The following is a 12,839-nucleotide window of genomic DNA, read 5'->3' as shown; positions in this document are numbered from 1 at the left end:
TACTGTATCTTCCTACATTTTGTTAAAACTGCTGAATGAACCACTGGTAACGTCCACCCCTCTAGGCAATCATTTAATTAAATCTTGGCAGTGGATACAAATAATCCCACAACTTAAAAAAGGATAGCATAACAAGATTTGTAGCCTAGAGAGAAAAATCCCCAATCAAACCTGAGCCAATGAATTGGAGTTTGCTAATTCTATTGGTAGCTGTAGCATTTCAGGGGGAAGTGATGCTGAAAAATTGTGTTGCTTAAGATCTTTCATAATGTGTCAGAAGAAAGCCTTAACACATCCTTGCCGACCAGTCACTCTTATCTTCTCTTGTCTGTTTGTGGTCTAAAAGCAGCAACAAGCCATATACCTGCTATTTCTTGTTATAGAAAGAGCTTTTATATTTTGCTCTATTTTCTCTAAGAAGATTACACCTGTATTTGTGGGAAGGTGATGGAGCAGCTCATCCTGGAAACCAATTCCAGGCACATTAAGGATGAGACCATTTATTTGCACCACTCAAAGCCAGTTTCTCACATCTGCTTTCTCAGCTAAAAAATGCTCTTGGGTAGCACTGAAACTGATTTCTCACCTGACCGAAGTGCTCCGTAAATCACCTGTCAAAGCTCAAGTTTTACAGAAAATGCAGCTGCAGTTGTCAACCCCCAGCACCTGCAAGCTCACCTAGACCAGTCTTTTTCACAGTTCCACTCTCCTCTATTTTAGATGCGTGTGGATGTCTGTCCCAGGGACCCACTGGGGGCAATGGCTATCCCAAGCCTCTGCAAACTGACTGCAACTGCAACCCCAGTGATACCTGGACTTGCCAGTATCCCTAGGGAAAGGAGGTGTCAAGCCTGACAAGCCCCGGGTTTCGGAATTCAGTGGCTAAACCTTGAGAATGGTGATGGTATCAATAAATCCCTGATGGTGGTCTGGAAGGCCCTGTGTGATAACCACAGGAGTTATTATGCTGTTATCATAGCCCCAGGTAATACAGATGACACCTCTGGGTACTGTCAGCAGTTTTCCTGTGGCTGGGAAAGTCAAGGGGGTGGGCTGATAATGAGAGAGCTGATAATGGCACTGTGAACTGGTAACTGCCCATTGCAGTCTTCCCCACAGCTGAAGGATCCAGCCACTGACCAGCAGCAACTAAGGACCGTAAAACTGCACACAGAAGAACCCTGCAACAACTTTGACTGTGAGTCTGTGCAACTGACTGTTTTGTGCACGTTCCTTTTCTTCCTATGCCAAGAACCCTCACAAGCTTCTCTCCCAGGCTCAAAATAGCTTGCCATCATCCTTGGCCACATTTCCTGCTAAGAACTCATGTTGTGCAGTTGTATACATTTCAGAAAGGTGCAAGATGCTGAGCATCTGAGCCATCCTCTTGAGCAACAGCACCACAACCACCTTTAACAGGGGCTGGAAGGGTTACTTGCTGCTCTGACATGGCTTGGCATGTCCAGAGATGGGGACCCCACTGTCTGCCTGGTCTGGGGAGCAGGAGGACCAAACATCATGGTCTGGGAAACAAAACGTTGAGGAGAAGGAAGAACCTTCACACTGTCATCCTGACATATTTGGTACTGAAATGAATGATGGCATCTTCCACACTTGGACAATGGAAGCACGTTGTAAGTGAACAAGATCTGCTGGAGAGGGTTGCACTGTGTAGCAAATCCTCTTGAGATGTCTGTTACAGCAGAGCACAGTCACTGCCTACTTGGGATGGGGCTGTTCCAAATCAAAGAACATTCAACACCAAAATTAGTATTCTCAGCAGCCTATACTGGGCCCTGAGGATCTCTGAAACAGGTTTCAGTGAAACTAATTGCTTCAATTAATACAAAGGAGCTCATACTGCAAACACTGAAACAGGATATTCTATACCACAAAAGCAAACAAGTTCTTTTTACATTTGTTCTTTTTACATATTGAAATAATAATAATTTCTTACCCAGACTTTCCTGAAGAATTTTTTGCAGCAGATAGACCCATAGATTTTCCTGTTTTCTTCAGTGTTTCTGAAGAGGTCTCTGCAGATCATTATTTTTGAAATTTAGTTGCCATAAAACATGATAATCTACATAAATTCCCAAACCCCAGAAATGTAGGGACCAAGGATACTGATACAAGGAGTGGTATGTATTATCATTCAGAGGTTATACTATGAATAACCTTTAAAATAACTTTATAAAAATCTTCTAAATATACACTGATACAGGTCATGATTACGAGTAGCAATGGGTCCTGGAAAACATATTATGTGGCATCCTGCTTATCCCTGTTTTAGGGAAGTGGTGATGTTAATTTTAAGGCTGAATCAACAAGGGCATTTGGAACAAACAACACAAATCTTCGTACCTCATCTAAAAGGACTTAAGGTAAAAAGGATGGGATAAATCTCAAAATTGAAGATTAAAGGTTATGGAATTCTTTACAGGCAAAAAGAACCTCAAAGCCAGACTGTATATTTTAGGTCTATATAGATACTTCCGTTTGAGGACCTCTAACTGAAAATGCATTTGGATCCCTCCTGAAATGAAAACCTCTGTGCATACTGTGCACAAAATGGATCAAGACAATGACGAGGAAAGCCATTCACTATCAACAACATCCACTTGGATATTTTTGTCCTTTCTCATTTATAGCAAGTGTTGTGTGGAAATGAGTTTAGGTTTTCACATCAGGACTTGCAAAAAAAGGCCAGCAAAAAAGGTCAAACTTTACAATTCTACATTATTCTATCAGAAAACTGGATTCCAAAGGCTAGGATCTGCTTTAAAAGTGCCTCCCCCTCCTCAAATACCTCAGGGTTTGTTATAAGAAAAACATAATTATGACTAAATTAACTCTTTGCCTGGGTTATGTTTTTCTTTTTGTACTCTCTCCAGAAGTGATAACACAGCAGGTGTTAATGTTGGAGTTTTTCTCTCAGTCAATGGTTGCTTGTCCTAGTAAAAAAAGATGCACAGTCTTCACTCAACTCTAGCAAGGAGCTTATAGACCCTAGTGAAAACTCTCCAAATTGCTGTTGAAGTGGTGCTAGGAAGGAACAGGCCATAGGTCCACCCTCTCACATTTGCAAGCCATTTTCCCTGCTCCAAATAGGTGAAAGAATAGTTAGATTTTTCAGCATCTTAACAAAAAAGACAAAAAAATCCCTCCAAACCAGCAGTACTCTCCTAAAGGGACTGTTTATATTATTCTCTTTTCTGTAACAAAACAGGATCCCACTTCAAGACACTGATGATTTGCTCTACTTTTCTGATTCCCCACGGGACTTTGGCCTTGTGTCTAGTGACCAGGGAATAGCAAACCTTCCAACAGCAGGGAGCCCTAAAGGACAGGAAGACTTTTCTCAATGCATTGCAAAAGTTGCCAGGTTTCTGATTCTCTACAGAGAATATTCCTATATTTCAGCTGTTACTCTGGAATATAACTGTAGAAGAGTCTGAAGAAGTTGTTATCCCAAGTTTTTTGCACTGTGGTATTCTGTCACTTCTTTAATCAGAAAAAGGGCTCCAGTTATGGGCAACTCCCAGCTGATATTCAGCATGTCTCTTGTTATAACAGTTTATCAACTTCCCTGGAATTTCAAGTCTTGTATTAGTATAGTGTCATGAGTTCTTCACCTTATTAAGCCATAAAATAAACTGGATGACAGTCACAGTAGCTTTAGTTATGGGGCCCATATTTAGATAAGGGCTTGCAAATGGCAGAAATACAGCCACAACCACGTGCCACCCAAACCAGGGAAAACTGGACCACGTGGTGCTGTCCAACAAGGCTTCTATACACAAGAACTTAGGTCACCAAAGAACTGCTATTCCTCTTTCCTCTCAATGCCCTCTTGCCCAACGTTGGGTGCCAAAAATCTGTCTTGGTTTAGATAGACAGGTATCTGCCAGGGAGGGTTGGACTCTCCCTTAAAATGTAAGCCCTTCCCTCCCTTTTCTAAATTATCATAAATTTGCAATTAAAAGGCTGTCAGGCAAAGATTTTGGGAATAGGTATAGCAGTTCTTTACTAGGGATATAAAAATACAGATGTTGTAGTACAGAAGAATAAGCAGACAAATAAACAAACAAGAAATCCTAGAAAACCCTGACAGAGTCAGAAATACAACCTGACACCCTGTTGGTCAGGGTGTTGGAAGCAGTCCAAAGTAAGCCCTCCTGAAGTGGCAGGTGTGGTTCTGTTGTAGTAGAGATGGTCCCGTTGAAGAAAAAAGGGTCCAGTAATGGTGAGATGGGTCCGGTCTTCTTCCAGGGATCCGGTGGAAAAACTGGATACTTAGTGGGACTGTGGGTCCTTTTTATCTTGGTTAAGATGGTTTGGCTCCTCCTCCCTGTGTGGAGCAGCTTACAATAGTGCAGTGTAATGTGTAATGTCATTGATGAGCTCTTAATGGTCCATTAGCAGAAGACATTCCCATGGAAGTAGTGAAACAATGAAGAGAGGTAAGTAGCATTCCACTATCTGATAACTGGCACTGACCCATTTGGGCAAAGATAAGCAATTCTGCTCCACCCAGATGGAATAGAATAATATGCTCTTTACAAAATCCATGACATATAGGCCTTTACTGACCACGAACTCCAGTTTAGCAAATCTGCTTCCAGGACAAGACAAGTGTGACTGTGTTTGCTTACCAAAGCCTGTCTCATGGAGTTTGCAGCACAGCAGACAGCTTTTTCTTCACAAAACTCCATGTCCCTCTGTTGTGGAGCCTCAGTGAACCCTTGAGAGCAGCACGGATGTTGAATATAGTCTGACAGTAAGAAAGGAACAGCTTGTGTCACAGTTTATACACTACAGGAGAAGAATTCCCTTGCTTTACTGGAGCACTCAAGATGCCTGGCCAACACCTGGTTCAACACCTGGCCCCACCAGCTGGTGTCCATGATGAATTTCCATCAGCTTCCATAGTACAAACTTAGCAGAACTACAAAATCTTCCTCTAGAAAAACACTTGGGACACTAAAATGCATGCCTATGGTATTAACCCAGCAAACAGCAATTGCTTTCAGGAATAAATCCTGAGGATTAAGAAAAGCAGATTTTCTTATCTCTGTCCTAGTCCTACCCATTCCCAACCTCACAATTAACTAGTCTGAGCAGAGCTCCTTGAGAAGCACGTGAAAATCCAGGCCTCTGGCTGCAGGGAGTGTCTGAGCCTGGTGTTAAGTGCTGGAGGATAGTGGGAAAGACACCTGCATGCACTGTGAACAGCTGGATGATCTGCTCAGCCTGGTGGCATAGCTTCAAGAGGAGGTGGGGAGGCTGAGAAGTATCATAGAGTGCAAAAGAGAAGTAGACTTGTAGAATCGCACCCTTTTATCCCTGAGAGAAATGCAGCAAATGGAAGATCAGCAAGAGTCTGAGGAGCTCCGGCTCTCTTGCCATCAAGCTGAAGAAGGAGACTTAAAATCAGGGAAATGGAAACAGGTCCCTGCTCAGGGAGGCAGAAGAATCCCCTGCTGGCTTCCCTTGCCTTCCCAGGGACCCTTAAAGAATAGGTGTGAAGCCTTGGATCTTGAGGGTCAGGCAGATAACAGTGGAGAAGTTCTGTCTGGGAAGTGTCCCAGGTCAGTGTAGTCAACCTCTGCTTGACTACCTCTACAGCTACAGGTAACAAAAGAAGGGTGTTTGTTGTGGGTGCCTTGCTTTTGAGGGGAACTGAGTGTCCTATATGTCAGCCAGACTCACACCAAGGGGAAGTCTGCTCCTTGCTGGAGCCTGGGTAAGGGGTGTTACCAGGAGACTCCCTGGCCTAATTCAGCACACTGATTATTATACACTAGTGATCTTCCAGGTGGGCAGTGACGAGGACATTTGGTCATAGGTTGGAATCAATGAACTCAGAGATTTTTTCCAATGTAATTGATTCTGTGATTTAGCAAAACACTGCTGAAGCAGTTGTGCCCTGTCGGCTGAGGCATGTCCAAGAGCCAGGCTTCTGGGTGTGAAGCAGCATTGTGGAGAATATGCAGTGGTGCTTACTAAAATCTTTTTTGACAGTATTACTATCCAGATTTTGCTAAAAGCTCTTCAGCAACCGTTATGGCAGGTACAGTCCAACTCATTGCAATGAAACATCTGTGTTCAGGGTCAACGCAGTCACATTCAGCCATCACACTGCCCTTGATGTTCCCAGACCGTTCCTCCGTGTCCAGTGCCTTTTACAAATACAGCCCAAGTGCCTTTATCTCAATACTAAAGATCCAGCATGTTTACAAATTATTTCTCTCAGTGCCAGTACAGAAAAGATGGCCCAAGCAGCCACCAAATGCCTGCTCCAGACCAGTAGCATGGGCAAAATGGTTCTGAGCACAGGGAAGGGAGGATGAGACAGGGCAGATACCTGGCTTCAGGGGTGCAGCAGGGACACCTGGAACTTCAGGGGGGAAAGGGGAGTTTTGGGCTCTGTTTGGAGGAGGATGAGACAAAAACGCAATCTTTCTCTCCTTCCCACAATCCATGTACTTTCTCACCAGTCCTGTAGTACAGGATATACAGTTCTGCAGTATACAACATACATTCTCACTAGGGCACTCAGGAATTCATCCTTCCTAAAAAGCAATTCTTCAATTCCTTTCTCCACAACTACCACTGCTCTTGCACAACATGGTTTCCTCCAAGAGGGAGAAAGAAAGGGAGGGTCTGCTCTTAGAGTTGGTAAAGTAAGACCAGAAATAACACAGTCATTAAAGAACTCAGCAGTGGAAATTCAGAGAGGAGCTTGACCCCAGTCAAGGAAGGAAGATGTGTCCTGCTGCTTATATTGCATTGCTGTCATCTAGGAGAGGAGAGAGGCAGCTGCTCTTGCTATCAGTCATGAACCCCAGCTCTGGAAGCAAGCCCAAAGAGTCCCCCTTCTCCCTTCTGCTCCCTGCCTTCCTAATGCAGGCAGGACTCCACTGAGACCCTTGTCAAGACTGCTCCCACATTTTATAAATCACTATCATGAGATATTGTCTGTGTGTGTGTCTTTTTGGATCTTTAACTTTTAAGACAGGGAGCTCTGTGCAGAGGCTGAACAGAGTATTAAGTAGTAAACCAGACCTGTCCTTTTCTAAATGCCTTTCCCTGTCTGCAAAGCTGGGTGGAGAAGGGGACAGTGGAAAAGCCAGCAGGGGGGAAGCCTGTGTACACTACTTGTTTTGAGGGGAGAGAGGATGTATTTCCCTCTGTTATAGGATAGTACAGCTATCCTGACTCTCCTCCTGAAGGGTTAATATCAGACCCCAGACTTGCTGCCTTTAAGTTTAAAATGTATGGTCAGTTTTGTCTTCCTCCCCACCGCCTCTGCCTTGCATTCCTACTCAATTCAAGCCAAAAAACAGAGCTGAAAATTAAAATCTATGGAGGGAATTAATGTTCACATTCTGTTGTGCCAGGGGTGCAAAACTGAATCCCATCTGTGGTTAATAAGATGTCACTGTGTTATTAAGGACCAGTACAAGAACTGCAATGAGAAAGTGGACAACAAATCTGGATTGGTGCTTGGTGGGGGAGAAGGTGGAAGAGAATGGCCCTCCTTCACAGCTTTTGTGACCTGCTTGGCTGATTGAATAGTATTAAGAAAATACTCATAATGCTGCTACCAGTTAGATTTCTTCCCTGGCTGCTTCTGTAATGGAAATAAGAGAAGACACAAACTGCACTCCCCTCTCACAAGAGACAGAAATATCTTAGAGCAAGGGTTTTCTTTTTTTTTCCTTTTTTTTTTTTTCCTTTTTTTTGGGGGGGGAAAGAAAAAACATTACAAACAAAAGAAATTTGCTTTTTTTGAAAGGCACAAGAAAGCTGATTCAGCCCTTCACTGTCTATTGACAGCACCAGAAGAAGGATAAAATACCAATGGATTCCAACAAAATGCCATGGTCATTGAAGAGCTAAGAGCACTTAGGAAGAATTAGAAAAGACACCTTCCCTTCCCCACTTGTCACATTCTTTTAACTTTAAACCTTTGTGCACTTCTGTTTCTTTCCACAACTGACTTTAAAGGACATTCTACAACAGCAGTCGACCAAATCAGTAGTGAATTGGCATCTCTTGATAAAATAATATCCATGCACATCCATGTGTACTCACCTCTTCCCCAGCAAAATAACTTGTTCCAGTAAGAGCTTAAGCATTGTTTCCTCCACCTGTAAATAAGTTCAGCTCAAATACATTTTAAAACCCTGCAGTACAATGGCAGTGAATCTTTGCAATTTCATCTGTGAAAGGCCAGCTCTGAGGTTCAACCTTGAGCATTCATGCACCAACTATCTTGACTCATGCTCTCTGTCAGATTTAGGTGAAGAGAAATCTATTAGAGATTCACATTGTCTTTAAAACATATATTTGAACATTTACTCGAAGAGCAGAGACACTTATGTGCCCAGGGGAGGCATGACATCTACTGATTCGGCTTCTCAACAGAGAAATATTCTCAAACACTAGCAGCACAGGGAGGGGGAAGAAAGAATTTGGCACCCAGTCAAGCACATATGTAAGACTCATCCACAACATCCAGGCTTTGTCCTTGGAGGAAACAATAGTGTTACTGGATGAAAGACTTCATATGGAGATAACACGCACACTTTCAGTTTTAACTATACCATTTGCAGGGGCTGCTCATTCACAGTGGTGATTTGTCTTGCCCGCATAGTCTCTGTCTCAAGATGCTGAAGGGCTTGCGCTCCCTGTTGAAGGCTTTCTTGGAAGACTGGATCAGCTGGGATGCAAAGAAAAACCATTTATGGGTTGGAATGATGCTTGTTTAATGATGCTTTCTTACCCAGGCTTTAAAATTATATTCAGGAGCAGGGAGCTGCAGCAGTATTTATTTTGGGTTCAGTTTAACTCCTGAAGGACTTCATCAAAACTTTAAAAAGCTGTCTAAGTCCAACTGGGGTTCAACACAAATAAGAAATAGAAGCCATTTCCAGTTTGTTCTGCTCAGGGATGGGCTGGAGAGCAGTCCAAATAATGACATGCAGAGAAGAACAGATTGGGTCTGTGAACAGGAGCTGTCCCATTGGGCTCCCCCCCACACACACCTGGTTCTCTTTCTTTCTTAGTTGAAAGGGACAACAGTCTGATCCTGTTCAAGGGGTCAACATTTTCATTATTAGTTCTCTGAGTTCAGATGTATTTAGATTGGGGTCTCCCCTGACGAACAGCAGTCCTGCCCATCCCACCAACACCATTGGAAGAGCCACAGCCCCAGGTTGAATGGGAGCAGCTGCTTACCAGCATCCATAACCTGACAACACAGAGGGAAAACTAGGGATAGCACCTGCAGCTGGAAGCACAGGTGCCAAATTTGTGGAAGAGCCATGCCTCACAATAAAAGAGGTTGTAAAGTTCAGAAGTGTCTCATATTTTACCATCAGTCTCACTCTTCTGCAACGGGATGGGCAATGCCCTTTGTGAGGAACAGCATGGAAGCAAGGATCAAACTAAAGCCTCTTTCCTGCACTGTGAATTACATGAGTGTATCCACAGCTGGTAAATTAAAGACCCTGTTCCTATCTTATTTTGCTTACTCCCCTTTTCTAGTTCTCAGTTTTTCTCTTGATCTTCTTAATAATTTCTCTATGCTGTCCACTCTCTTTCCATTGGGATTAAGCAGATACCTAAGCAAGGCATTTTGGTTACAGCTCAGCTGGACTAAAATGCAGCTCATTCTACTAAAACACACACTTCTAAATCCTCATTTCCCTTTGAACCTTCTGCTTACATGATTCAGGTCCTTACCTCCTGTTTCTAGACATTCTTAACAGCAAACTTGAGAGGAATACTCCTCTGCAGTACCGGAAGAGCAGCAGATACCTTGCGCCTTGCTCGCTGAGGAGCAAACTAGTCCTGCACCACCAGGGCACAGAGAGCCATTGTAGGACTTGGATCTCATGCTAGTCACAGTGACACAAAACTTCTCACCTCTCTCATAGCACAGAGCTCTCTCTTTTCAAACTATTTTGCTAGATAAAACCATTGAATCTTGAGATACCAAACATGGAACTACTAATGCAAAGTAATTGTACTTTTGTCTTGGTTCTTGCAGTCACTCTGATTTCAGAGTATTTTTGTTTTGTTTTGTTTGGGTTTTTTCCTTGCCAAATCAGGTTTTAGCACTATTGCAGGGCTGATCTGATCGACCACAGAGACACAGGATCAGTAACAAACTAAGGAGCAGAGGGGCACATGTAGAACCCCATCCCTTGCAGAAGAACCTTGCATTTGAGTTGTGCCAGGCAAACTGTGCAGCCATGCATTCAGTTTGTAATCCAGGGATCAGGAAGGTCAAGGGGAATCTATTCATTCACTTCAGCAGGCTTTGGAACAGAGCCTGGTGCCCACATTATGCTGTCAAAAGGACTACTTATCAGATGGTTTATTAGTCTATTTTTTCCAAGAAGACACAAATAACAAATTCAGCCTAAAAACCTGGAACAAAAAAGGGAGCTGTGAGTTAGTAATCTATGCCTCACCAAGAGAAAATACATTATTTTAAATTCAGCGTAAAGTAAACATGGGTTTGGACAAGCAGGTAAATTAAGACAGTGCAAGACTGAAGATGAATTCACAGTGTGTCTGTGCACAATAAATTCTCTAATCAAGTTCACTGAGTTCACTAATGAAAGCAGTTACTTGCTGTTTTAAACTTGTTCAACCCACTCCTCTACCAGCAGTCACCTCCTCCTTCCCCAGTGCTCATTACCCATTTCAGCTAAATGCACTCAAATTCCCATTAAAAAGAAGGGGGTTTTCCCACAAAAGATGCAAAGTGTTTTCCACGGGCTGTAGAAAGAGCCAGACCTTGACTTCAGGCAGCTGTGCAAAATGCAAAGCATGCAAGTCTCGGTTACACAGCACAGGATGTCATGGCTGTGGCACTTGGACAGGCCTCTTCCTGGAACAGTACTTCATTGTCAGAAAGGGACATCTCCATAGAATTACCGAATATCCCAAACTGGAAAGGACCCAAGAATTATCAAATCCAACTCTCCCGTTGCATACCAGGGTTCCCTTTAGCAGAACTCCCTCCTGATTTATCCTGTTCCAACAAAGCACAGGCTCTCCTTTGCTGTGACAGGCAGCATTCTGTTTTCCACATGACCGCCTAGGTATGTGCTTTCACAGTGACATCACAGTTGGCTGAGGAGATGGTGGAACAATACTGAAGTTCATCACTGCCTCAATTCAGGGCAGGTGACCTGCACCCACCCAGATTTATGGTTTGGATGTCAGCAGGAGCTAGTGATACCCAGTAATGGCTTAGGTAGAAAGTGTCAAGCAAAGTAGGGCATGATCTTCATTATTACAGTGGAAAGTTTCCATGATAGGCCAAACAGCATTCCAAGATGATCTTACTTTGTAGATGTTAAATTTGTTGAGATTTGCATTTAAATCACCTTTTTTCTCTTGGAAAAAATGGGTGTTTAAGTTACATGGAAAAAGTTTCAGGCTCTTTTAACTCCAAAGACAATCACACTCTCATTTTAGAGCAGGGACATGACTTCTATTAAACAAAAACGGCCTTTAGAAAACTTCAGGAAAAAGGGAGTCCTTTCCATTTGATTTGTAACCTACAGAGGTACTTCATGAAATTAACTTTGGTAAGGATTTCTCATTTAAGTGTTCCTTACCTTCGCTTGCTAAAACAAAAGAAATCCTTGTTTTGCTAAGCAGATGAATGACTGCTTTTGTTTCTTACCTTTTCCTTGAGATTTTACCACACTCCAAAACACAGTAAAGGTTACTGCAGTGTTTCACTGATTACAAGTACAGAGGAACAAAGCAATTCTGTCATCTTTGACTCCTTTCCTATTGCCTCTGTTTAAATGTCTTTCCTCTTTTGTTTCCAAGCAACAGCTGTGTCTGTCCTTGGTCCAGACTACACTCTTCCTTCCAAGTGCCTTCCTCTGCCTCCTCACCTCTTTACTCTGTTCTCATCCCCTCACGATTTTTTTTTCTTTTGTTTTTGTTTTTCCTTTAAAGGACTTTAGGTATAAGCACAGTACCACTGAATCAATAATGAGAAATCTAGAAAAGAACATGTGCACTGGCTTTAGTAAAAGATTGTCCTTTTTGGTAAACCACTAAATCATATTCCATCCCAAAGCACTGAACAGCATGTTACTTACTTGTTCCATTGAACTTATTTCCTGGTATCTGACTCATCTCAACAGAATTGCTTCTCAGATTTCCTTTTCTGTTTTGTAGTCAGGAGTCATGAGTACTGGATGGTCAGTACTCCAGTTACCATGGAATCAGTGACTACACAATTAGCAATTATGACACGGGCAGACCCTGCTTAAGCTTGTTAAACACAAGGAAACTAGTACAGGTATCAGCTAAAGGAAAACACTGAAACTTTTTCTAGCCTTACAGATTATTTCTATTGATTCAGTTAACAGACAATTCTAGAAGAGAAAGTTTAATCTAGATGTGTATACTGTATTGATACTTTAGCTTTCTGAAAAGTGATCAAGACTTGGAGATTCAAATGTCTCGATTCCCATCTCCAAAATGATGTTACTTTACCAATTAAAATATATTATAAAAGCCTTCTTCCAACAAAAACAAGTATTCTGAATTGTTTCTGTACATTAAAAGACTTTGTCTGTCCCTGTTATCTTGTCTCCATCTAGTTTTCACAAAACTATTGAGGGAATGTTGAAGATGCTTTGAATCCACCAGCAGTCAAGCCACTTCACGGATGTGTTGGTTACCACGTCCCTTCCAGTAAAAAGGTTAACTTTTCACATAAAGGCAGAAGATTGCTCTGTCTGTAACATACAGAAGGAAACTTGAGGGGTTTTTATGAATACAGAAGGATT

The sequence above is a fragment of the Chamaea fasciata genome, unplaced genomic scaffold (genome assembly GCF_029207755.1).
Source record: "Chamaea fasciata isolate MVZ Bird 193981 ecotype frontalis unplaced genomic scaffold, bChaFas1.0.hap1 SCAF_3, whole genome shotgun sequence".
Taxonomy (NCBI): Eukaryota; Metazoa; Chordata; class Aves; order Passeriformes; family Sylviidae; genus Chamaea; species Chamaea fasciata.
This window is presented reverse-complemented; position numbering follows the sequence as displayed.